Genomic DNA, 27892 nt, shown 5'->3' with positions numbered 1-27892 from the left:
GTTGGGAGTGCTGGAGGAGTGTACAGGTAGGTTCTGATTTTAAATAGGGTAGTCAGGGTGGATTTTATAAGTTGACATTTGAGGGGCTTCCCAGGTGGCGCAGTGGTTGAGAGTCCGCCTGCCGATGCAGGGGACACGGGTTCGTGCCCCGGTCCGGGAAGATCCCACATGCCGCGGAGCGGCTGGGCCCGTGAGCCATGGCCGCTGAGCCTGCGCGTCCGGAGCCTGTGCTCCGCAACGGGAGAGGCCACAACAGTGAGAGGCCCACGTACCGCAAAAAAAAAAAAAAAAAGATAGCAGAGAGGCTAAGAGGTTTGAAGTTAGACATCGCCAAGTGTGAATTCTACTGTGACCCTCTTCTAGCTCTAGAACCTTGAGGAAGTTGCTTAAACTTTCTGAGCTTCACTACTAGTTTCCTCATCTGTATCTTTTTCAGGACTATTTATCAAGCATCTTCCTGTTCTCTATGCTTGGACGTATCAATGAATAAATCAGACAAGAGCCTTTGCCTGCGTGCTCCTTCTTGCATGCTTTCTCCCTCCTTACACTCTCGTGTGGATACGGATGTTATAAATAAATTCTATGCTTTGTCACAAGTTGATGGTTGCTACGGGATAAGGAAAAGGATGTGAAGCTCCCTGAAGAGGCTTGGGTTGGGAGTGCTGGAGGAGTGTACAGGTAGGTTCTGATTTTAAATAGGGTAGTCAGGGTGGATTTTATAAGTTGACATTTGAGCAAAGACTTGAAGTGAGGGAGTTGTCAGAATGTATGAGGGGGAGACCACTCCCTGGGAGCAAGAATAACCAGTCCCAAAACTCTAAGGCAGAAATATGCCGGGCAGCTTGGAGGAATATCAAGGAGGCCACCCTGGCTGACTTAGGCAGTGGGGAGGAAGAGACAGCAGGAGGGCTGTAGGTCGGAGATGTGATGGGATGGATTGGGTAAGTCCTGGGAGGCCATCACATGCATTGTGTCTTTTACTCTAAATGTAGGCAGCCAGGGGCAGGATTTCAGCCGAGGTGTGGCATGAACTGTCTCTTGTTTGAAAAGCATAACTCTATCTGTGGTCTTGAGGATGTGGGGAGAGAGCGGAGTCAGGGAGAATCTCGGGAGGTGACTACAGGATCCTCGAGGTCTATGTTGGTGGCCTGCACCAGGCTGCTAGCGGCTGGTAATTCTCAGAAGTGGCACATTGGGAAGGTTGTGACAGCATTTCGTGGTAGATTGAATGCAAGAATGGAAAGGAAGAGGGGGTCAAGGGTGAATTCGAGATTTAGGGCCTGGGGAACTGGAAAGGTGTGGTTACTGTCACCTAAGATGGAAAAAGTTTGGGGTAGAGCATGTTTGGGGGATTAAAGACCAGTTTTGGAGGTATAAGATTTGAGATGTTTTCGTGACGTCCAAGTAGAGATGCTGAGTACACAGTTGGATACACAAGTCTGCAGTTCTGAAGAAAGGTCTAAACTAGAGATACACTTTAATACAATGGAGATATTAAGAATAATTACATGGAAGCGCTATTTTAAAGATAAAATGAAGTAATGCAATTAGCACTCTGTCTTCTCAAAACATTTAATAACTGTTAGCTAAAATAATTACCTGAAATGAAAAAATACCTATAGTTTCTTTTGTTGTTTGCAGTAAAAGTGAATAAAACGTCACAATTATTTTAATAGTATTTGTGACACAGTAGTTTTAGTTAAGACACCATGACTATAAACATTTACACTAAACCTTTCAGTCTCCTGCTTTTCACTCTGATAGGGTACTTGGAACCATATTTTGTAAGGTTTAAGTTAGTTGTCATAGGGTACCTCTTTAATTAGAAGTAATTCTGAACTGTCTAGTTCCATGCAGTTTTATATACATATATGTATAATTACTATTTTATGATTTATCAAACTCAGTTGAAAATTTGCATCACTGATATACATTAGAATTTAAGCATTTACCCAGGTATTCAAGGAAAAAAATGTACTTGTCTTGTAATTTCCATAGGGGTACTTACTTTCCCATCTTCCCTTCACTTTGCAGTTGAAAACATGGCAGGGGAAATATTATCTTACTGGTCTTTGAGTTCCCCTTAGCTATCTGCAAGTCCTTAAACAGCCTTTGTGGCTTAACCAAAATTCTCTTCCATCTTCATTCCGCTAACAGATATTGGTCTAAGCATGTACTTATACTAAAAAATGCATGACCACGTTGTCTCTACACATCTATAATTTTATGTTAACACTATCATTATGTAAGCTATACTTTAATTGTAATTATAACAGATTTTATGTCAACACACATCCATTTCTAGCGTTCATCTGGTGTTCAAGGGGAGAGCAGCATGTCGTAAATTTTATCAAAATATAACATCTGAAGACTAGAACAGAGGGTAATTGTGTAATTCTGTGTTCACTCTAACTAAGTTCAGTGGAGTTGGCATAATAGAATTAAGATGAAAGAAAAAGACATCGCGGTACCACGGCTCCCTCTCCTAACACACCCTGTTCGTATCCGAGAGCAGAGGCTCGGCACCTTTCTGTACAGAAATGGAGACAGGAAGAGGCCAGAGGATGAATGACAGGCACGAATGAGGTGGAACTTGAAGAGCAACATGGAAATGAAATACTGCTTTTGTATTTGGTAGGTGGGGAAAATGTACCAGCGTGTATGCCTACTGGGACCACGTTTCCCAGAACAGTTAAGCCCAGTGTCAACTGTGCTGTCCCACCTTCCTCGTAAGTAGGAACATACTGTTACTTGAATCTTTGCTTCCTGTTTCTTGATACCTGGTTGAGAAGATTATCACAGGAACTGCATCTTGTTAGCAAATACACTGTTTTGAAATGATTGACACTCACTGAAGAGTGGCAACTCCAAGCTTGCTCTCTCTTGATCTTGGACTATTTAAGTCTGGAGCGCAGGAGTGGGTTATGGGGAAAGACCATTGGAATTCTTATGTCTTCAGCATAATGGTTATAGCATAATGGTTAGGAGTGTAGGTGCTGGTTCAAATCTCTGCTTTCCACTTGCTAACCATATGAGCTTGGGCAATTTACCTGATTACCTGAACCTCAATACTCCTGCCTATAAAATGATGTTAATAATATTTCATCCTCATAGACTTGTTTTCAATGTTGAAATGAAGTCACTTACACCAAGCACTTAATACAATGCCTAGAGCATAGTAAAGTCTATTATTATTACTATTACTACTACTACTACTACTACTATTATTATTACTATCACGATGCCAGGTGCTATTTTTCCTATTCCTTATTCCATTATCTTCTGCCCTGTCCCCCCATTTCTGTCTTGTTTCTGTACAAGGGTAGGTTTGTCACAGAGCATTTTCTTTCCCTAGTGTCTGACTCTTAGTCATCAAGGTGACTGGTCCACGACCCGGCATTCATTGCTGCTCATTGAAGCAACCCATTTTGAGAAGGGGAGTTGGATATTGATGCCAAGTTGGGTCAAGGAGAGAGAATTTTCTCTCTTCTGCACTCCGAGCGCTAAGTGAAATATTCAGGCCTCAGAAGGAGAATCAGGCAAAGGGCAACATGCTTAATTTCATACCTTGGTGATTAAGAACAAGTCAGACAGGCTGGATTTGAACTCATTTCCGTCATGTACTGACAACGGGATCTTAGGTGCATTTGTAACCCCTCTGAGGTTCAGTCAACATCTGAAAGAGACGAATAACATTATCAGGACCTAGCGTATAGCCTCGTTGTAATAAGTGAGTAAATCCTTTTAAAGCGTTCAGCACGTTGTTTGGCATATAAACACTTAATAAAATTTAGCTTCTTTGACTACTCCCACTGCTAATATTATTAAGTAGCTGAGCAAATCTGAGGCCCATTTTTTTCTTAGATTGCACATAATCGTTTGGACAACCAGCTCACATTGATCAACCGTTGCTTATATATGAACCCATGAACCCAAAGGTGCTTTAACTCTCTCGCAGTCAGAGCCTGTTCTGGGGGCAGAAGCAACACCGGCACTACCCCCGTCATCTTTGCCTTTATTGTCACTACACTCGCAGGCCGTACTGAGCACTTTCTGTGTGCCAGGCACCAAATTTAGCCCCGCGTATGCACTGTATCATGTAGTTCTCCCACTCAGGTGGGAGACATTATCATCATCCCCAGTTTTCAGATAAAGACGCTGAGGTGTTGGAAAGGTAAGAAACTTGACCCACAGCAAGAGATGGAGCCGGAGTATTCAAACCCTTCTCTCTGACCTCAAGAACCCTTAAATATTAGCCTACTACTACATCCTGGTGAGAAAATCTGCTTCCAGCCACTCTGGTGAGAGTAGAAATGATTCTCAATCCCCACATTCCTCTATTGCCCATGCCATCCTAGCCTCAGGACTAGGGGGGAAAGGAAGTGATCTCTTCAAAGAGCAGCCAAAGGGAACCTACTCCCTTCTGCCTTTTCGTAATCAACTAACCAATATTTTACTTCCTTCTTAAGAGTCCCCACATGTTCCTTTTGGTACTTAGCTTGGCGTTTTAGAATTCTGACGTTCTGTACATGACTCATCCACTGTATTTCATGTTAATTTATTGAGGTCAAGTATAGGGTCTTACTCATCCTGAAGTCCAGTTATCCCCTGTCGCATCTAACTCTGTTCTTTTCTTCTTGTAGGACATCTGCAGATATTTATTTGAATTTTGTTGAATTGTTCTCATCAATAGTACATTAAAAGTTATACAGAAAGTGCTTTCTTATAAGGAAAACCATCTAAATAGATTTCTAGCTGTTTACTTTTTATAGCACTATTATAGAGATTATAGATCTCCAGGTAATATTTTTTAGATTGAGTTCTTCATATCATCTTATTTTTACATATAATGATAAATCTGAATTTTCTCTATCAAAGCTCCGAGACTTCACTGGCTGGTAACTTAGCTTGTTGATTATGTGTTGTTGACTTTTCCATTTACAATGATATTTGATCCTGGTAAGGATGGGGCTGGGTGGGAAGGTACATCTTAGGGCCATAAATTGGTTTTGTAGAGAACTAACATAAAGATCTAAAGTCTCATCATATTTCTGCAGAACTCATGAATCATTTTGTTATAATTCCATTCATTCAGGGAGTATAAAACCATTTTCAAATTGTTATTCCTAATTTGTTCATCTTCTCTTCCTTAGTCTCAGTGAGAAGAGAGCAGGCTGAATGGAAGAAAGTCATTACGACCACTGGGGCCACTAGGGTAGGCATCAGTCCCAGAGTTTTGTTTTCATCTCTCCGCTATTAATATTGGCTAATGTCTTGAGTGCTTACTTGGTGCAAATTACTTAGCCGACCATGGCAAATGGATTGTGTCATTTCATCCCCTGATAGTCATACAATTAATGTATGTATTATTATGATATCCCATAATGCATACATGGAACAGAGCCTCAGAAGTAGTTATTTGCTCATGAAAATATGGTAGATGTGGAATTTGGTCTCAGGTCTGATAGACTCCTAAATCACTCCTAGTGATTTTTACCACTAAATTAAAGTTGTATACCTCTGGAGAGTAGATAGTTTCTAAAATTTCCTCAGCTCTAACGTTTTATAATTAAATTTTTGTCTGATTGCAAGCTTAACAATTAAGATGGGTAGGAAGGAATGCCAGCCTGTTGAATGGAATTTCCCTGAAATAAGCCTGTTTTGTGACACCAGTTCACTCATTCATTCACTCAGCATGTATTGAATGTTTGCTCTGTGCAAAGGCATTTTAGGCATCACAGTGGAGTGAGCGCCACTTCCATAGACTCTCCTGCAGCACTCAGAGAAGTCTTGGACTGGTTTGCCTGTTATGGAATGGGGCTTGGTGATAGAAGCCTGGTTTGTCCTCCGCTGATAAAACTAAGACATACTCATATGAGTTTATAGGCATCTTGAAGCCGTGGGATAGTAACACACATGAATCTTACCATTTTTGCCTGGGATTAATGATATAAAGGCTTTGGATTTGGGTATGGAAAATGGGTGCAATTATGGGCGGGTTGGTTCTACATATATATGGACATCACGTGTCATCAGCCTGCAGCTACCTGCCATTCCTCACTACTCCTTTTCACAAACCAAACAAGTACCTTCTTACCTCTCCTGTGGATAAGCTCTTGACAGTGGCACTAGGGCCTCCCTCAATAAGTACATCATTGGCTAAACCAGTGGTTTCTCAGATGTGCTCATTGAACAACCCTTAAGGTGGATTGACATTCCACTGCCTAGAATAGAATATGGTGTTCTTTAGAAATCGGGGGGAAAAAATAGGCCACCAGATGTACTTTCTTTAATTTAAATTGTTTTTATATATATATATATATATATATATATATATATATATATATATATGAACAATTGTTATATATGTGTATGTATACTTGTTCATATATATGAATGATTTAAAATTGAAGATATATATGTATATATGTACATATATTTGTGTATAAATATATATAAATATACACACATATATGTATATAAATATATATAAATATACACACACACATATATATGTATATTTAAATTTTGGCTTCTGTTAGCAAGTAGTAAATTAAATTATTAGCAGATCCATACTGCAGGGAAATAACCAATCAGATTTCATTCAATAGCTTGCTTTTTTGTAGATTTATGGTTGTGATTTTATATCTGCAGGTCTGTTTGCTGAAGAAAATATTTCTACCACTTTACACAAAATTAAATTCATTTAATACCAATGCAGCATGTCTCAAATGTCTTAATACAGTTTTAATCTTGAATCGCATCAGAAGTATGAAATTAGAAACATACCCCAAAATCATTTGAAGATACAATTACTTTCATTTCCCTTATACTTTTGAGACTTTTGAAAAATAAGTATTTAGTTGTACTTATCTGTTTCTGTCTCTCTAAGGATAGCAAACACTGAAACACAATTCTTTTTAAAAGTCAATATTAAAAATTTATTGTCCAAGATGATCAAAACTAAGGAAGTGGCAAAGAAATTCAAAAATTTAAACTTTCAAAGGGTGCTTTTTCTGTGAATGTGTAGTACTTGTTCTTCTGAAGGAATTAATCTTTTTAAAAATTTAATTAACTTATTTTTCATTGACGTATACTTGGTTTACAGCGTTGTGTTAATTACTGCTGTACAGCACAGTGACTCTGTTATACATAGGTATATACATTCTTTTTCATATTCTTTTCCATTATGGTTTATCACAGGATATTGAATATAGTTCCGTGTGCTATATAGTAGGACCTTGTTGTTTAGCCAATCTATATATACCAGTTTGCATCTGCTAATCCCAAACTCCCAGTTCATCCCTCTCCCACCTGCTTCCCCCTTGGCAGCCACCAGTCTATTCTCTATGTCTCTGATTCTGTTTCTGGTTCATAGATAGGTTCATTTGTGTCATATTTTAGATTCCACATATAAGTGGTATCATGGTATTTGTCTTTCTCTTTCTGACTTACTTTGCTTAGTATGATAATCTCTAGTTGCATCCATGTTGCTGCTGCAAATGGCATTATTTCATTCTTTTTTTTATGGCTGAGTAGTATTTCATTGTATATATGTACCACATCATCTTTATCCATTTATCTGTTGATGGACATTCAGGTTGTTTCCATGTCTTGGCTATTGTGAATATTGCTGCTGTGAAGATCAGGGTGAATGTGTCTTTTCGAATTATAGTTTGGTCTGGATATACGCCCAGGAGTGGGATTGCTGGATCATATGGTAGGTCTGTTTTTAGTTTTCTGAGGAACCTCCATACTGTTTTCCACAGTGGCTGCACCAACTTACATTCCCACCAACAGTGTTGTAGGAGGGTTCCCTTTTCTCCACACCCTCTCCAGCATATGTTATTTGTAGACTTTTTACTGATGGCCATTCTGACTGGTGTGAGGTGGTACCTCATGGTAGTTTTGATTTGCATTTCTTTAATAATTGGCAGTGTTGAGCATCTTTTCATGTGCCTATTGGCCATCTGTATTTCTTCTTTGGAGAAATGTCTCTTTAAGTCTTCTGCCTATTTTTTTGATTGGGTTGTTTGCTTTTATTGTCATGAAGTTGTATGAGCTGTTTGTATATTTTGGAAATTAAGCCCTTGCTGGTCGCATCATTTGCAAATATTTTCTCCCATTCTGTAGGTTGTCTTTTCATTTTGTTTATGGTTTCCTTTGCTGTGTAAAAGCTTGTAAGTGTGATTCGGTCCCCTTTGTTTATTTTCATTTTTATTTCTATTGTCTTGGGAGACTGACCTAAGAAAACATTGGTATGATTTATGTCAGAGAATATTTTGCCTGTGTTCTCTTCTGGAAGTTTTATGGTGTCATGTCTTATGTTTAAGTCTTTAAGACATTTTGAGTTTATTTTCGTGTATGGTGAAAGGATGTGTTCTAACTTCACTGGTTTATATAAGGCTGTCCAACGTTACCAACACCACTTGCGGAAGAGACTTTCTCGTTCCCATTATATATTCTTGCCTCCTTTGTCAAAGATTAATTGTCAAAGATTAACTGAGGTGTGTGGGTTTATTTCTGGGCTCTGTATTCTGTTCCATTGATCCATATGTCTGTTTTTGTGCCAATACCACGCTGTTTTGATTACTGTGACTTTGGAGTACTGTCTGAGTCTGGGGTGGCCATGCCTCCAACGTTGTTCTTTTTCTTCAGGATTGCTTTGGCAGTTCTGGGTCTTTTATGGCTCTGTATGAATTTTAGGATTATTTGTTCTAATTGCGTGAAAAATGTCCTGGGTAATTTGATAGGGATCGCATTAAATCTGTAGATTGCTTTGGGTAGTATGAGCATTTTAACAATGTTAATTCCTCCAACCCAAGAACATGAGATGTCTTTCCATTTCTTTGAATCATCTTCACTTTCCTTTATTAATGTTTTACAGTTCTCAGCATATAAGTCTTTTGCCTTCTTGGTGAGGTTTATTCCTAAGTATTTTATTTTTGGGGTTGTGATTTTAAAAGGCATTGTTTTTTTACATTCCCTTTCCGATATTTCATTGTTGGTATAAAGAAATGCAGCCAATTTCTGTATGTTAATCTTGTATTCTGCTACCTTGCTGAATTCGTTTATCAGTTGTAGTAGTTTTCATGTAGAGTCTTTAGGGTTTTCTATATCTAGTATCATATCATCTGCATATAATGACAATTTTACCTCTTCCTGAAGGAATTAATCTTGAAGTTCTACTAAGACGTTTGGGATACCTGTTTTAATGAGCCACTACTTCCTGCCTGAGATTGCACTATGCACCAGAGATTCTAGAATTAGCATAATAAAACTAATAATGCAAACAACAACAACAAATCTTCACAAACCTTCCTTGCAAGGAAGTAAAGTCCACTGGAAAAGCAGACAAGTGACACACACATTCAAAATGGCAGTGATTCTCAAACATTTATGTGCTGAAAAATCATGACAAGCATGATAACCAGGGCAATTACTAGACCCCTTCTCCAGCTGGTCAGGTGTAAGGTCCTGTAACTCTATTTTTGGTGAATGCCTCCAGGAGAGTCTGAGACAGATGTTCTCAGTTGTCGTCGACCTTTAGTGTGCATCAGATTTGCCTGAGAATATCGTTAAAACACAGATTGCTGGGCTCCAGTGCCAGAGTTCTAACCAGTTCCCAGGTGTGGCTGATATTGCTGGCCCAGGGACCACATTTTGAGAACCACCTTTCAAAACTCTGCAGTATGCGATTGTGTGTGTTGTGAATGAGACGGGCCCAGAGAACCAAAGGAGGGCAAAGGGACTCTGCCCTAAATTAGTCAAAGGTAACAATGGCAGCTAGAATTGGTTGACCCAAGAAAAAATTATAAGAACTTTACCTGCATTTGCTCATTTAATCCTTTCAGTAAGGTACATAGGTGCTACTTAGTGTTCCTCTTTTACAGGGGTGTCCAGAGAAGGTAACTACTTTGCCCACGTCCTAAACTGGTAAGTAACAGATTAAGAATTCAAGTCTAGGAAGTCTGATTCCAGAGCCCACACCTCTACCCTTTCTGCATGTAGAGAGGAGTAAAGGGTTGTCAGTGAAGCCTTCCTGGGGGCCCTGGCCTCTGAGTGTAGATAGAAGGATGAGTGGACATAAAGATCATTATTTGTGTGTGGTGGGGGGTAGGGGGGAAGTATCAGGGCTTCCAGAAGAGCCCACCCTCCCCATACATCTGCTATAAGCAAGTCTGATGATCAGGAGTCTGGAACATGAGTATGACTATGGGATACTGAGAAGGGTTCTAGAACCCTGAGGTTAGAGTTCTGGATCAGTTAGTAGGTGACAGAAAGTGAATGAGTGATTTACCTTACTTTCCACGGGTAGCAGGAAGTTTGGAGTTAGTCCCTCTAGCGTTAGTCCAGCAGCTGAAGGGCATCACCAGGGGACTGCGTTGCTTAGCTCTTCCAGCTTCCACATCTCTAGCACGTCCACATAGCTTCAAAGTGACCCCAGAATCTCCAATAGTGTTCCAGCAATTTGGGCAGGAAGAAAGAAAAGGGAAAAAAAAAAGAAATTAAGTAAGAAAAAAAAGGCAGTGTGTAAATCAGAGAGCAAATTTTTTACCACAGATGGTCAGCAGACTTGCACTTATATCTCATCAGCTCGGATTTTAAACTGGCCACCTTAGCCTTAAGGATAATGGGGTCTCCTAAACCAGGGCTCTGATAGTAAGGAATAAGGAGAGAGTGGTACTGATTAGCAGTGCCTGCTGTCCCAAACAAATATTATCCCCAAACTATTTTTTTATCCTATATTTTACTTTAAAGAATGGAGGGGAAACATTATGTATCTGTAAATAGCCTTTTAGAAAGGGTACAATTATATAGTTATACAACCCCCTGGAGGGCTCCTTTCTTCTAAAATCTCTTTAAAAACTGTTCAAGGTTAAGGACATTTTTATCTTAATTTAGTAACTTGCAGTCGATTATCTTGGAATGACATCCTCTCTCTGCAGATGTTCTGTCAGGCTTTAGAAAATTCTAGAAGTGGACAGAGAAGTGTTATGGTACATGTATTTGCAATATGCACGTCTTTGAAATGAAATCCATTTAGGGACCAAAAGGCATTTTATGTCTTTGTTATACATTTTCACATATTTTCCTTTCCAGAATTCCTTTGAGCAAATCTGTTAGATGTAACCCATCCGTTTCTCCCATCTGAATTCTTTATTACTAAACATTCTTCAGTATGCTCTCACTCCCCTCTGTCAAAGGCGTTTCTCTGGGTCCTCACCCTTCTCATCTCATATGTGAATGTGTATCTTAAACTGAAGCAACAGTCTGCTATGACTTCTCCATAACTTGAAGAACCCGTCTTTGTGGGAAAAAAAGTAGACTTACTAACTTAAAATGCGTGCAATGTTTCTGAGAATTAAAAACTAAGATAAAAACATAAGCAATGGAAAAAACTTACAGTGGATCCTTTTCAAATACTTTATTTTACAGAGAAGGCAACTGAGGTTTAAAGAAAAAATGCGTTAGTTAAACACTAAATAATAAACCTTAAACCTCAGTGGAGCAACACATGGACGGTTCATTTCTCACTCACTCAGGAGTGTAGTATGGACTTTGGTGGTCTGAGGGTCAGTTTTCTGCTCAGTTATTCAGGGACCCACCACCTTCATCAAGTGGCTCTACGTTTGTCCTAAAAAGGAAAGGAGAGAGGAAGCTGCAAGCTACAATTATCAACTCGTCATCCTTCAGACATAAACTCTTCAGGTCACCTCTGGTCACATTCTTTGGAATAGAACCATACCCAGATGCAAGTGGAGAATGTTGTTCCTGTCTTGGTCCTAGTGAGGCCTCTGCAGGCTGGAGGAGCTAATTAAAGTGTAGTCAACAGCTCGTTGTTTCTGCCACAATGAGTGATTAGCCTAAGACTGTGGATTAATTATGTGTGTGTGTCACATATACATATAATACACACAAACATATATATATATGTGTGTATATATACATTTTTTAGCATGAGTTGACACATGGGGCTTCTGCCGTATCAAAAGAGTACAAACTGCCTCTTGGTGCTTTTTCTTAATTGAAGTTGACTACTACTATCTATTTCCCTTCATTTTGCTACCTCCCCCCCACCTTTCAGTACTATATGAAAATTCTGAAAGAAATAATTTCAAAGTTTCCAGTGCTTTTAAAGGTAATAGAATACTCAGACCTTAACAATTTTCCTGTGTGAAACTTTTGCTAGACTAAAATAATTAACTTATGAAAAGTAAATTTAGATTGATACAAAAGAGAAAATAAGCTGATTTTTTTTTTTTTTACACAAATACCCTGAGCCAGGGTGGAAAATAAATGGAAAATTGGAGGAATTTAGATCCTTTTGTTGTAAATTTAAATATTTTTAATTGTAAAAATAATACAGGCTCATTGCAGAAACTCCAAAATTGAAAGGATTTAAAGAAAAAAGGAAAAATAACTCAAAATCCCATTTCTGATAAATCATCTCTGTAACATTTTTGAGGGTATCTTTTGAAACTTTTTTGTGACGGGGTGCATATAAATACAATGCAAGTATAAAATACCTTTAATTATTATATCAAACTACAAAACAGTTCTATAAGATTTTTATTTAGTAATATAAGTATGATTACTCATCACCTAATAAAAATCTGCAGCATCATTTTTCATGGTTGAACAGCATTCTGTTATTTATTTAACCAGTCCCTACTGTTCAACATTTAGATTATTCCTGTTTTGCTTTGCTAAACAATGAGACAAGCATCCTTGTTCATATGTCTTTGAGCATTTGTTTATTTCCTTAGAGTGGACTTCTAGAACTTGAATGGCTGGTTGTCAGTTCTGGTACATACTGACATGTTGTCTTCCAGAAAGGTTACCGTGCTTTTTATTTCTACCAAGAATTTAACATCCAGTGTGGTTTCTTACACACACTCATCAGTACCAGTATTATCAATATCAATACCAGTAGTATCAAGTTTTTTAAAACTTTGTCATTCTAGTCAGTAAAATATGACACCTGAATTATTTTATTTGTATTTCTTTGATTAATAATAGCAAGGTTGAACATATTTTCACATCTTTATTGGCTGTTAATACTTTATGTTTGTGACTTTATGACATCCATTTTTCATCGATGTATAACAGCCTTTTATATATCAATGTGTTTATTTTGTTGTAAATGCAATTTTTTTCTCTTCATTTATTAATTTTTATTTTGTGTGTGTTGAACTTCTTTAATACTGTCAAGTCTATTCAAAAACCCTTTAAGGAACACAACAAATGTGGAAAATCAGTCATTCTCCTGCATTTTGTAATCAATGTATTTCCTTTTGGGCAGTATGGAAATGTAGGTTCTTATTTCATCTTATGGTTGGAAAGAATCTATTCCCTCGGAAAGGGATTATAGTCTCCATGATGCAGTAATGGGAGATTTTATAGGGTAGGCAGGGTCTACAGAAGAAAAAACCCTAAATCACACTCCATTGGTGGTTGCCTTATTTATAAAAACGGCATTTGAGGTTGTGTGACTGCCATCAGGTAAGCAAAATTAATTTTTAGCATGAAATACTCCTATCAGCAAGAACAGCCTAGGATAGGCTAGCAGTAAGAAGTGAGGGGTTATGGGATTGGGGCATAGCCTCTGTTTCCTCCAATGCAGCTGGAAATTTAAACTCTGGGGCTCCTGCTTGATCCAGTCAGCCCAGCTAGTATGTGTTGCCAGGTAGGGTGAATAGACTCAGAAGTACAAGAGCTCATCCTTGGTCCCCTCTGGAAATGAGCAGAGAATACTGTGTCAAGCAGAGGTGATCAGTCCATGGTCTGGAGACTTGGATCTCCTCACATAGTCCTTAAAGTCAGGGTGAGACAAAATGCCAATACAAATTATACTGATGACAGTATCAATGAGGTGACATTGAGTCCTTTGACCCAACGTGTGTCTGCAGTGTGCCATCCATTAGTAAATGGGCAAAGCCATTTGACAGATCTATCTGATACAATGAATGAATGTGACACTCATATTTTGAAAAACGGAAACTGTATCCATTTGTCAAGAACAGTGGCTACTTGTTCTGCTTTATTCCCCCTGGTAGAACTAGATAGCATTGCAGACAGTAAGACGTTCCGGCATTTCACCCTGGAGTAGCCCCAAAACTGAAGAAGCTGTCTTATCGGTAGTTAGCTCCTTGTCACCAAGAATATTAAAGTAGATTTGTATGATTAGCAAATTAAAGAGACTGTAGTGCCTACCACTACTGTAGTCACTAAGGCACCCAAGTTATTCTAAAGAAATCCTCATCATACATTAGGACCGTTTTGAATATTTTTATTTGATTAGCCGTAATCTTCTAGTTATAACATCCATCACCATCTTGACCACTGAAACTTGGCCTTCTTTTCTTACAGCCTAGCCCTGTGGTCTTGGGCTAATCACTGACCTGCTTAGATACAATTTTCTTCTCTATGAAATAGAAACAATATTATATGCTTTGAAGGACTGCAGGAAGATGAGCTGTAATGTTTATCAAGTGCCTAGTAAGTAGCCTGGCCCATAATAAATACTTGGCTAATTGTAGATGTTAGTTTCATTTTTAGTTTTATTTCCAAACATTGCTCTTTACTTTTGGAACTCTAAAATTTGTTTTGAGAGTGGAGGACTTGTTGTTTGGATTCCTCCAACACTCTCTGTATATTCTGTACTTCTATCCCTACATCATTTATATTAATGGAATAAATGATCTTTGGTCTGGTGATTCCAAGGTGACGAGGAGCTAAGTGGAGGTTCAGTATACACCTGGAAGTATGGATTTTCATGCCCAGTGCAAATGTGGGAAAGGCATTATTCCCACATTATAAAGGGGGTAAAGACCTCCAACTTGAGGAGACTCTGGGTTGAGAGATGAGAGATTTACAGGTACTGTGTTTATCCTACAGGGTACCACAGGGGCTTTTACGTTCTGTAGCAAGAATTTGCACCTTATACCCTTGTAGTTAGAAGTAAAGCGTACCACATAACTAATATCTAGTAAGCATTAGAGTTAGAATAAATACCATTTATTTAACGTTTCCTTTGTGTTAAGCATTTTACAGTTACAACATATGGATGGATACTATATTGTAATGGTTAAGAGTGTAGTTTTTTGAGCTAGATAATCCTGGATTGGAATCTCGTCTTTATTACGTCTTTTTTTTGTTTTATTGAGGTATAATTGACAAAATTGTAAGATAGTCAAAGAGTATATCATGATGATTTGATATACATATGCGTGGCAAAAGGATCCTTCCCATCACGTTAATTAATACATCTAACAGCTCATGACACCTTTTTCCTTTTTTTCTTTTTGTGGTGAGAACACTTAAGTTCTATTCTCTCAGAAAATGTTAGTTATACAATACAGGATTATTGACTGTAGTAACTATGTTATACAGTAGATCCTCAGACCTTATTCATCCTGCAGCTGAAAGTTTGTACCCTTTTACCAATCTTCCCCTCTTTTCCCCACCCACACCCCAGCCCCTGGCAACCAGTTTTCTACTCTCTCTTTCTATGAGTGTGGCTTTTTTTCTTTTTAGATTCCATATATAAATGATATCATTCGTATTTATCTTGTCTGGCTTATTTCATCAGTATAATGCACTCCTGTTTCATCTATATTGTCACAAATGAAAGGATCTCCTTCATTTTTTAAGGCTGAATAATATTCCATTACCTCTTAAATGAGTGACTTTTGGTACATTGTTTATACTTTCTAAGCCTCAGGGTTTCTTTTCTTCTGAAAAAAAAAATATGTGTATATATATATATATATATATATATATATATATATATACACTAACAGGTTATTTTCTGATATGTGGAATGTTTGTTGAATCAACAAATAATTAGTTGAGATCATAAATGTGACACTTAGCACTGTATTAACATTTATTAATACTCTCCCTGTTAATTTCTACAATAAATTGTATAATAAGTAACAATAATAATAGTACTAGTAGTAGTTTTAGAAAATGCATAGGATGTGCCAGGCATCATATACTGTACTACCCTCCTTCATGTGTACCACAAGTTACATGTGGATATCATCTTCCACGTTGTTTCCTTTAAAGAAAATTGAAGCTCAGCAAGATTGAGTAGCTTGCTCCAGGTATGAACTCAGGTCTGAATCACTCCACATATAGGTTCTTAATTACTCCATGTCTTTAATTCCACATCTGCATTTGTTTGTTGTTGTTGTTTTTAACTTCTCAAGCATCTGAAATTCCTTTCTATTTGGGGAATTTTCCACTTTGTGGGTCTTGATGAGAAACAGAGCCTTCCTCTCGTTATACAAGCTGAACATGTCAGATACACTGTTTACTCACATGCTCAGTCTCCCTTACAGATGGAAAACAGTCGGGCGACCTCGGGTTGGCCAACTGCACTCCTCTCTTGGATTTTGAATTACAAATAAATGATGTAAAGAAGCAAGGCCAGCAGTGCTGGGTCAACCTCCTGTTTCCTGTTCCTGCTTGGTAGCAAGGCCAGCTAGGACTTATAACATCACTTTGGCCTGATCCTATAATTGCAATAGCATAGCCTTGGCTTTCGGTTGTTTAGTCTGCTTCTAGTTACTGAGACCTAACTATAAACTACCGAAAGTTTCCTTTTCTGCTCAAATTAGCCATATATGGTTCCTGATGATTACAAATAAGACCTTTCCTGATATACAATGGTGACCTACTTATCCAGGCAGATGTAACATCGTCCTGGCAGGGACAGAGGGCAGGCAAGTTCCTTGAACAGCTGAACAAGAAGGAAAAGACCTAAGAAGGAAGAATTGAAGCCAGTTCTGCTTGTGTTATAATTCTACCCGCGGCTGCCTCTGTTTCACAGACCACATGCTAAGGACCATGTCCCTTCCCCTGTAACAGACAAGCAAAGTAGACCCAGGCCTTCCAACCCAGAGACCAGCTGAGCTGTACCGTGGACAATCTAGGATGTGAAAGACTTCACTCAATGTCTTTGTCACTTGACACATTGTTCCTCTCTTTGGGAAGTAGTTTCTTTGTGTGACAAGAATATGCTAAACCAACACTTAAGTGGACAGAGGTGAAAGATGCCAAAATTAGCTACAGAAAAAAAGGCTAAAGACTTGTATTTTCTGTTATTTGAAGGTGTTAAGACCCCACATAGAATATGAGTCCTTTAAAGGAAAGTTGTGAATGGCCCAGGGAATGTTGGAATTTCCATGTGGCAATATGTTCTTGATCGGTCATGATGATGATGATGGTAGCATCAGTAGCATTTATCAGTGTTTCCTGGGTGAGAGGCACTTTATCCTAATGACCTTTTATCCCCATGACAACCCTGTGAAGTAGGAAATACTGTTTCAGCATCTTCAGGGTTTTTCTTCTTTTTTTTTTTTAATCAGGAATTTATCCTACATCACAGTTGGGTGGTAGAACGACCAGAACTGGACACTAGCCTTTCCCGAATTCCCAGCGTGTGATCTTAGCAGTTGTATTGCCTGATGCAGAGCCATGTAAATGTTGCCAAAGCAATGAAACGTGTACCTATTTCTAACAGATTCTAACTCAAGCTCTGGGGTTAAGTGCAGAGCAGTTGAGTGTGATTGTCTTTACAGACAGTAGATAACTTAAGAGAAGTTGTTTAAAAGTATATTTGCATATTGCACTACACTGTCATATCTGTGATTGGTTAGCTATTGAGTTACTAACACAAATCCCAATCCCATCTCTAATCTCATTCATCTCTTGTATGATATTTGACCTAATAGAGGCAGTTTTTTTTTTTTTGTTCTTTCCCACAAACACACATCGAACATCCAAAACATGCTTACCATTTGTGAGCATATTCTCTTAGTTATTTAGGAGTTGAGTAAGAGTGAGAGGGAAGGGCTTCCCTGGTGGCGCAGTGGTTGAGTGTTCTGCCTGCCGATGCAGGGGACGCGGGTTCGTGCCCCGGTCCGGGAAGATCCCACATGCCGCGGAGCGGCTGGGCCCGTGAGCCATGGCCGCTGAGCCTGCGCATCCGGAGCCTGTGCTCCGCAACGGGAGAGGCCACAACAGTGAGAGGCCCGCGTACCGCAAAAAAAGAAAAAAAAAAAAAAGAGTGAGAGAGAAAAAGACACATAGATATGAAATACGGTCATCATTTTTTTAATATCCTTTATGTTGTTAATCCCTCTTAGCATTTACTGCCATTCACTCATTTGTATTATTTGGGGTATAGCGGTTTATTCACACAGCATTTTTACATATGGCTTATCATTTGTATTCTATTTTAATAACTAATAATTATAGACTATCGACAAACTCATCAGACCCTACATATTCATTTCAAAATCATGAAAATAAGGTGGAAAATGAGGTGTAAAGTGGAAAATCTATGTGTATGTTTTCATTGGTGGAATGAGGAGCTACCTGAATATCACTCCTTTAGCTTTTCCTTCAAATGGTGCACTTTTTCCTCCATGCATAGGAGTCACTTCCATTAGGTAAACAGTAGTCTTGAGGGCAAACCTCAGAAGTAGAAACAGGAGAACTTTTCAGTTATGGTAAAATCAAACATATTTTTCTTCAGTAGTGAAAAAAAGAATTCTTCATGAGAAGTTCACCCACCGTGAGTTCCATGGTGAAAAACTTTCCCCTTATAGATGCAACTTCCCCCAGAATTCTGAGAAATGTTGGTAGTAGAGAGGGGTGTTGCATACACCTGTTTCATTTCCCTTTGACTTTTCCTTCTCCTTTCTCTATTGACATTAAAATCTATAGTGAAAGCACGTAGTAAGCAGTCTAGGACAATTGATATGACATTTGATCTAAATCTCCAAAGTCTATTTTAGATGGGATGCTATGAGAGTCACAGGAGGGGAAAAAATCTAGCATTATTCTTATGTGATCAAATGTACTAAAATAACAAAAGCAAATCTTATTTCTAGCTAATGAAATAGCATTCCTTATATGATGTCATATTATGGCAGAAAAGAAATATATGCGTCTATTTTCTTCTATATTAAAACTGCTAAGGAGTGGGGACCGATGAACTAAATCAATTGTTTTGGGTTCAAGTTGTAGTTTTTAGTAGCCATGCTTCTTAGCAAGTTTTCAGAAGCAAATGTAGTTCGTTTACTATCACCACTAAATGTGCAATTGTGTAGATTTGTGGAAAAAAGTATTATCAAATATATATACTTTAAAATGATTTGTGTAAATTTATCTATTCATATGATTATTCTCCCCAAGTAAATCAAAATCTACTATATACTATGTTTTTCTTCTATAGCTTAAAAGGGGAATGTATGTTGAAACTTATTCAAATATTTATTAGGTGTCTACTAAGTGCCAGGCACTCTACTAGGCAGTAGAGATGTTGTATTAGAGGTGGAAAATGTCCTTGACCTCCAGAACTGATACTCTTGTAAGAGAAATACTGGGTCAAACTAAGTCAACAGTTTCTTTGGCTACAGAGCTTTTTACGAGTCTTGTGAATTATGAGTCTCTGATAAGGAGATGTAGTGGACAACAGATCCCAAATTTACTTGAAATCTTCCGTCATGGACTGTCTCGTAGGATTTATGATCCACTGAACACACCTTGAGAGACACTAGTATTCTACAGTGGTTAGTTGTTTTCTATTAAACAACTATATACTGAATCCATGATATTATTGTCTGGATGTTTTGGAGGATACAATGATGTACATGGCCACTGTGATGATAAGGGGGTCCAGTTTAGTTAAGAAGAGAAACCGCAGGAGTTATAACTTAATGTAACAAAGAAATACACACACATATAATATATTTATATGTAAATTACTATTTATATAGTATACAATGTCTTCTGAAGAAGATAGAGTTGTTTGTAACTTGGGATCTCACAGGAGGTTTCACAGAGAAGGTAGACCCTGAGCTGGGCAGAATTTCAGTAAGTTAATTTGGTTCTGACCGTACGATAAAATCAGGTATTTGCATTGGTCAATCTGACCTTGATGGAACAGCATTCCATTTGCAGGGAATAGTGTGATCAAACATGCAGTGGTGGAGATTGCCAGATGGTAATATTCCAGTACCTGGAAAGTGTTGAAACATCTGCTTTCACCACGGTCTAGAAAAGTGAATCTCAAGTGAAATGCAAGTATAATGGAGGCCAGTGCTCTTTGCTTTGTACACTGCTTTGATTCTACAACATGCAACAATGTAGTGATCTGTTTCAGATTGTCATTATTCGAGAGGGTTCTTAGTAACAGGAGTGGAAAAGGAAGACCTCTCTTCCTGTGTTTCTGCCCTATGCTCTTAAGCCAGAAAAGGTACCAACATCACTGACCTGACCTTGTCTCAGGTATCTATCAGAATCTACTAGAATCATTCTAGTGAAAGGTAACTAGACGTCCAAAGGACTTAAAAGGTACACTATAACCTTTGTATACTTTATCTACCTGGTGAAACAAAAATGTCACCTGTGTGGTCCCCTTCCCTAGAAATACCAGTATGTTTTTCCAGTGCATGGCAGAACTTTGCAGGTAAAACTGGGATAAAGGTGAAGAACAGTCTTAAAATTCTAGTCCTTGAACAGCACCTAACACACAACAGGTTTTCAGTAATCTTAGCAACAGTATTCACAAATAATGACCATCAGCGTAACTGCTCTTTTGTGCCAAAATACATTGCCATATTACTTTTTTTCCTTCCGCTTTACAACTTGGGTTCTATTATTGTTTCCATTTTACAGATTAGGAAAGTGAGGCTCAGAGATGCTAAGTCACTTGGGCAAGGTCACAGAGCTTGTAGGAGATAAACCTGCACCCTTACTGTTGGATCCTACAAACCAGACCATAATTTAAGTCCTTCAAAATATACCTCAGAACATTTGAGTAAATTAATGAATAAATCCTCCTAGTCAGACTGACCAGATCATTATATTAGGTTCAGCTGTAAGTGGAGGAAAGTCATAATCATAGTTGGACAGTTAATACAGTAATTTACTTGCTTTGAATTTTCTAAATGATGTTTAGCTAGTAGTTTCATGATGATAACCATCGAATAAAAACAGGCATATTTTTGGTGTTTGGAATAAGATCTCATATTGAGTAAAATACATATTGATTCCTAGACCTATATGATGTGAGTAACAGATGACATTGAGATGCCATCTAGAAGTACTCCTGTGCAGTTCATCATGTCAACCCAGCTAATAATTTTAGAATGTTCAGAGTGAATAATATATGCAGCCATAAAGCATATTTCTAATCAATGCAAATAAAATTTTTCCTATGCTAAACCCAGAGTTAAGTTATAACACGCATCATAAGATTAATGGGCCATTTTTTCTTCATCACTTTGCTAAATTACTTAGTCTGGAAACCATTCAGAAGGTTGCGAATTGGGGCTGAGCAGTAGTAGTGAGACTGTGCCTCTGATGATGAAACTATTTCCACCCCGACCCCTACCGCTCCCTTCTTGGGAAAGAAGGCAACATTTCTCCTAGAAAAAGTCACAGGTTCATAAGCTGGCTTGTATAATATGTTTGGAGGAATAGTGTGTCTTTTAAGCAGAGCCTATCTCGGCATATAAAATAATTTTTACCTACCATTTAATGAAATTAACACTCACTTTGAGGCTAGGTCTTTTGCCATTTGACTCCTGGATCACGTCTATGGATATATTTTTTTCTTGAGACGAAGTGTGAACCTAATATAGTAGCCATCATTCAGTCTATCTAGCTGATGTACATCCTCTGAAGCACAAGCTCCGTGAGGCCAGGCACTTGATCTGCTCTATCAGTGTAGCCCTGATGCCTAGTGTCTAGCTTTTGGAGATTCTTAATAAACATTTGTACTGAATAAGGTATGTATATGGTGAGCAAAAGTTGGCTTCCCATTTTACCGTCAAGAGTACCCCACTCATGTTCTGTGAACACTGGATAGCAGAATCTTACTATGTTATTTTTCTGTTCCCTTTGCAAGTTTCCTGAAAGGGCATTCCTGTCCTTAGAATGTCCATCTCCTCCCATCTTCCTGGAGAATAACTCTTCTTTCTTAAATACTTAGCCCCATTATTGACTCTTTAAGATTGAATGTATTACCTCCTTACAAACAGAAAAATGCAGTGGTTTTTTTTTTTTTTGGACATTTATCACCAGAAAATTATTCTAACACCTGAAATTCTGGACCTAAAATGCCTGGACTAGTGGTTCTCAAAGTCTGGTACCCAGACCAGCACATCAGCTGCACGTAGGAATTTTTAGAAATGAAAGTCTTGGGCCCTGCTCCAGACCTACAGACTCGGACACTCTGTGGGTGGGGCCCACTACCTGTTTCAGCAAGCTCTCTTGGTGATGCTGATGCATACTCAAGTTGGAGACCCACTGCTTAGACCTAGAACTTAAGGTTTAGGCTTTGGACAGATCTGAGTCCTAAACACTACAGAAACACTGGAGTGACCACGAGCAAGTTACTTCTGGGAACCTCTTAGCAGCTGTGTGCCTTGCTTAGCTAATAGTGATTTTAATTAATTAGAATAATGCACACGGTGTACTCGAGAGTAACCAAAGCATACTTTATGTTCCATAAGTTCTAGCTGTTTACCATTATCATCAATCAGAGCTTACTGACACGTCCTGAAGACATTCTTCTAATAAGTGTAATAATGTGGTTTGTAAAATTAACAGCTTAGAAGAGCATATTACGAAGTTCATCAGACAGGGTCTCAGCAGCAGATCAGGGGTACATCAGTAAGGATAAATTGAGCCCAATGTAGAGAATCAAGAGATAGTGTAGTGCCCTGGGTTCAGTAAAAGTGTGGCTACTTTATAGGAGATGAAAGAGAAAGGAAGCCTTGCTGGAGAGAGAGTCCTCCCCAAAGATGCTGTGACGCCCCACAGAGAAACACTATACGTTAGTTGGGGGATGCGGCCAACTCCCAGCAATTTGGCAAGAATTAATACCCTAACTTCACTCCCCTCCTTCATTCCCTACAATCTTCTATTGGTACTCTTCATTGGTGAGCCAAACAGAAGCCAGAGCAAGGACACTTACTAAGCTAGGCCATGCAAGCCATCCATATAGAGTTGGGTGGAGCAAGGATGTGGAAGGGCAAATAGGACATATTTCCCGCAGGTGGTGAGCGAGCTGTAAAATCACTCGCCCTTCTAACATCATTGCCATTGCAGGAGCACGGAGGAGCAAGTGGTTAGTTCTGACTTGGCAGATCCAGGAGACTGCAGGACAGAACTGGTATATGAGTTGGGCTTTAAAGGTAGATTTGAATTTTAATGGAGAGTATGGAGTAAGAAATGGTGAAGAACCAAGGGAAAGGGAGATTCATTGCAAATGGAGAAAAGAAAAGTGGCATAAAGACAAGGAAAGTCAAGACTCATGGAAGAGAGAGCAAATACTCTGCGTGTGACTGGAGCAGAGAATGGGTAGACGAAGGCTGGAAGTTAAGATGAAGTCATCCTTGAATACCATTAAAGTTTCCTCCTTTAACCTCAATTTCCACCTTCTACTCCCCTCACTAACATTGGAAAATTAAAAGTGAATTTGAGTGGGCTGGTGACAATGGCAGTATGAAGCAAAGAGAAGAGAATAAGAGTAAAAAATTTAGTAGTACCTTGGTGAAGCTGGGTAAATGATGGGTGGTGGTGTCATGTCAAAGCATGGGCAAGTGATTGTGACAAATACAGGCTTATTTCTTGACTATATGACTTCAGTTAAGGTACTTAAGCCCTCTAGGCTGCAGTCTCCCAACCTGTAAAATGGGGATAAAACCTCGCTTCCTCCAAGGTTTCTGTGAGGATCTAATGAGCAATGGAAGTAAGAGTTGAGTCCAGTAATCAGTTTTTAATACATATAAACTAATGTGAGGATAAGGGTAAGAATACTTGCTATCATTTATTGAATACTTATTATGTGTCCAATATTGTGCTAGTCTATTTACATATCTTTTCTCACTTAGCTTTCTTTTCTCTTATCTGCCTTTCTATAGGCAAGAGATAACTGATGGCTCAGTTATGAGGAAACGCAGTTGTGAGGAAAATGTCAGAGGGAAAATGTACCAGAAAGTTAATTCCTAATGGATCTGTCAGCCTTAAACAGAGCATGTCTGTGCTAAAATGTGTAAAATATCTGTGCTAAAACTACTTAATTGGACAAGTTTTGATAAAGTATTAACTTAATGAATAGGCATAAACAGCTTGGAGCTTTTTGGAGGGTATGTGGTAATATTAGTATTGGTGTGATGACTTTTGAAAGTTCTATGGCGTATAGAATTCAAAAAGAAGACCCGGAAAGGGGGAAAACTCTCTCTGAAAGTTATTGGGGAAGTCTGGCTAGTAAGACTCCAAAAGGGAGAATCAGTAAGAGGCCAGGTTATTCATAGGCCTTCTAAGAATGTGTCCATGAGAAATATTTACAATGATTGGATGCCGGAATAAAGGAGAACACTGGCTCCATAAATGGTAACTTATTTTATACAAACAGGCTAATGATAAAAATAATGAAAATCTGATGGATTTTTGAGAGTTTCACTGACCAAACTGAGACAAAAGTGCATAACAGCTAGATGCTCATAGTTTTAATCAGTTCACTTTGGAGTCAAGTAAAGATAGCACCTGAAATGGTAAGGGACGTTTATGCAAGGTCACAAAGATTTGTGGTGGTGCATTTGGGATATAAACCCATTTCCATAAGAATTCTTTCAGAAGTCAAATGTTTGCTTGTCAAAAATAGCATGAACTTACTTCCAGGAAAAGTTCCTAAGAAAAAATAATTTGAGTAATGAAGCACACTGATGTAACAGTTAATTTAAGAACCCAGAAATAGAGGTAAAGAGTACAGCAATTATGGGTTAAGAGTCTGCATAAATTCCCCTGGAAGGGGGATATGGTCAGAGATGGCAATTTGAAAACAGTGAGTCACCAAAAGTAAAAGTTTAAATTACAAGCTGTTTTGGGGGTCTTCAAGAGAGATTTTATAGATTGAACAACAACAGCAGCAAGGGTAAGATATAACGCTCTCATGTAGACTGCAGCCTGAAAAGAAAGCATTGCAGAGAAGCCACATCATCCTGAATTTATATTTCCGTGCATTTGAACAGATTGGAGAGCAGTAAAGCTGTTTCAAGAGCGAGTGATTTAAGTCAGCCAGCTTGTGAATAATATGAGATATTTTTGCATTTACATTAACTTATGTCCATAAATAACGAACTTTAACAATGAACAAAATCCATAATCCTGATAATGCTAAGAAAACTGGAAAGATACCTTTACCTTGAAAAGACAGGATAAAGAAGACAGCATAGAAATTTAGGGAGATTGCAGTTTTGGAAAAATCATATTAACATTTATTAGCTGCTACAGCTTTGAAATGTGATGACTTAAAGAAAGAAGTAGACTGTTGATTTCTAAAAGGTAATGTGTTGGCTGAAAGAGAAGAGAATCTTGTTGAGACCTAAAGTGTTCTTTTAAGGATATATTTCAATGTCATTTCAAAAAATAAACACATTTCCCATAACCAAACAGTGAGGTTAATGGAGTAATGCAGGTGAAAGCTTTTTGGCCCAAAGGAGTTCCATCCTTTGGAACAAAGTTTTATTGTTAAACACACCATGACCCAGGCCTGTGAGTGCCAGCACAGTGGCTGTTTTTACAAGATCTGGTACAATATCCACAGTAGTTCTGGCCTTAGCACTAGGCAAGGATCATTCTTTTTGTATCTTCCTGATTGCTTCCTCTAAAGAAATGGGATAATCCCTCCTCTTCTAAACTGGAAAGTAGTTTCTTCCCTCAATAAAACTAGTTTCTTCTCCAGGTTGAGCTTTTCCAACTCTTAGAGGTCTAAAATGAATGATATGAAACATAGTATATTTGCATCTATTTTTATTTAAGAGTTATCTAAGGAGATTTATCTAATTAAATAGGAATTTCCTAACAGATGCCAAAATAAACAATCAACAAGTTTTCTTTAAAGATCATATATATTATATAACAGATCCACCTAAGAGTTAAAATATAAGTAGGTATACAATTTAACTATTTGAAGATAATTTTTCTTCTTACCACTGAAGCAATAAGCAGGTAGTAGTACAATTTGGGGAAAACAATATTTCTGGCTTTTGTTTGTTTTATTTTAATTTGTGATATTCATGAGATCTTTTGTGAAGCCTTTGGGTATATAGTAAAATTAATGGGTTTTTAACTTTGTATTGACTCGTATTTTTGTAGGTTTTAAATTTTTCTTCTGGCTTCAATTTATACTATCTCCTTTTACTTCTTCATTTAGAAATAATGTATTTTTCTCAGGATTGCAATCTCAGTGCAGTCCTCTACTTTTCTGTTTGTTGGACGTTCTCTTAGACATCTACATTTTTGTCTAGTTAGTACATTTCTAGTTTTTTATACAATTGATAAGAACTGTTTAATCTTATGAATTCTTTATATTTTCTCTTTGGTGACAAGATGTATAGGGATTTCCTTGGGCTTAAACTAGAAAGAAAAAAGAATCTGCATATGAAATGTTGAAGGCTTTGTTACAAAGTGGGTTAACATTATATGTATGTTTGAAATAAACTACTTCAACCAGAGCACCTAGCTGTTAACCTCCAGATTAATATCTATCATAAAACATGTGCATGCTTCCAACACATGGCATTGCCTCCTATTACTGCATGTCCAGGAGAAATTGTTTTGTCTTGTAGCAAAAGGCATTAGCTCTTTGCACATTTTTTTTTTTTTAATGACAGCTATCCAAAAATCAAGCTGAACCCTTTTATGTGAGGGCAGAAAAGGACAATTTTTAGACGGGTCTAATATCCACTTGTACCTTTCAGTCACTTAGAGAGAAGGCTTAGACCCCTGAAGCCCAAAGTCACAGGTTTTTTAGGATTATGGTGGTATATACCTCCAGTTTATAGGAAAAAAATGCGTTGTAGAAAATCCAAGTTAAATTAGGACTAAAATCCAAGTTAAATCTAGAACTAAAGTTTTACTGCCCCAGATACTTGTAAACTCTAGGTTACTGCTCTGTTGTCCATTTCGTCAGTTGCAGAATATTCAAGTTAGTCTTTCAATGCTAACAAGAACATAAAAATGCATTATGTCTAAAAGCAGAACATGATTGCCAAGCCAGATCTGCGCATTACCTGAGAGTTTGGGGGGCCACCCAAGCGGCATCTACTTGTCTGCTACTGACCTTCAGTTAGACTTGCTCAAGAATTGTTACAGTGTAATAACATACACCCTTATGTCCTCTTGAGTTTATTGAAAACACACAGCAGATGTGCACACACACACACATACACACCAGCACACCAGCACGCACCTACTCTAGAGCCTAGCATTTTAAGAGTCAGAACTTTTTATTTGCTTCTGGATTAAGATGGACCCTGTATTTCCTCAGCATGCTAATTAGAAACTCTATAAACAATTCAAAACCAGCTTCTTAAAATTCTGTTTTACAAAAATTGATGTTAAATATTGTCCTCAGAGAGTTCTACTCTGACTTTTCAAATTGTTTTTTTCTCCCTTCATGGGATAAACAGTTAGGGTTTCTTTTTCTTTGTTTTTTTATCTTTCATTGTAAAAAATTCTATCTTAAAAGCTGATTTATTATTTCTTCCTTTGCATGGATGACATGGGAACAAAGATGATATTTCATCAGTCTTGTTTTCATTTAAGTTGAAAGGTTATATATTTCTACTATCTACTGCAATAATGCTAAATATTTTTATAGTGCTTGTAAATCTTATGACATTATTTTTTTAGTTTGTATTTAAGGCATTTACTCAAAAGGGACCATATGCCTCAGTTCATGTCACTCTATCATCAGTGTGTATGGTCACTGTATTTTCTAATACTTTTAAGATTGGTTTTGGCCCCGATGTTCCTCTGCCAGATTTATTTCCTTTATTTTCCCCTATATAGCACCATT

The 27892-nt window shown here is 38.0% G+C and overlaps 1 long non-coding RNA gene across 1 annotated transcript; it reads left to right on the top strand.

The window, feature by feature from the left end:
* Positions 1–27184, top strand: LOC309817777. Its single transcript, XR_014296251.1, has 4 exons — positions 1–26; positions 437–678; positions 2639–2729; positions 27073–27184. It is a non-coding gene; the product is annotated as an uncharacterized lncRNA (long non-coding RNA).
* The last annotated feature ends 708 nt before the right edge of the window (positions 27185–27892 follow it).

The sequence above is a fragment of the Grampus griseus genome (genome assembly GCF_964374135.1).
Source record: "Grampus griseus genome assembly, contig: HAP1_SCAFFOLD_76, whole genome shotgun sequence".
Classification (NCBI taxonomy): domain Eukaryota; kingdom Metazoa; phylum Chordata; class Mammalia; order Artiodactyla; family Delphinidae; genus Grampus; species Grampus griseus.
This window is presented reverse-complemented; position numbering and strand designations above follow the sequence as displayed.